Source organism: Penaeus monodon, chromosome 22 (genome assembly GCF_015228065.2).
Source record: "Penaeus monodon isolate SGIC_2016 chromosome 22, NSTDA_Pmon_1, whole genome shotgun sequence".
Classification (NCBI taxonomy): domain Eukaryota; kingdom Metazoa; phylum Arthropoda; class Malacostraca; order Decapoda; family Penaeidae; genus Penaeus; species Penaeus monodon.
The window spans coordinates 7,961,607-7,961,902 of NC_051407.1; positions in this window are offsets into that span (position 1 = coordinate 7,961,607).

A 296-nucleotide genomic window follows, 5' to 3' on the forward strand; every position below is an offset into this window, starting at 1 on the left:
CTACGATGGTGCTAATATGGCATTTTAAATACTACGTACTATATGTTTAAATTGTTGTCTTCATTATCTTGTATATAAATATTGTGATCTACCATTATCATAATTAGATATATCATTGTTACGAATTCCATGTTTAGCTTTGATATAAGAATTTAGAAAAAAAATCACACCTCGCTCTTTGTTACAGCAATATTTAGCGTACGTTTCAGTAATAAAGATTTATGAATCATTAATCCATAAAAACGTGGAAATACAGGACAATACTTATTAATATTTGTATCCATAAGGGAAGAAAA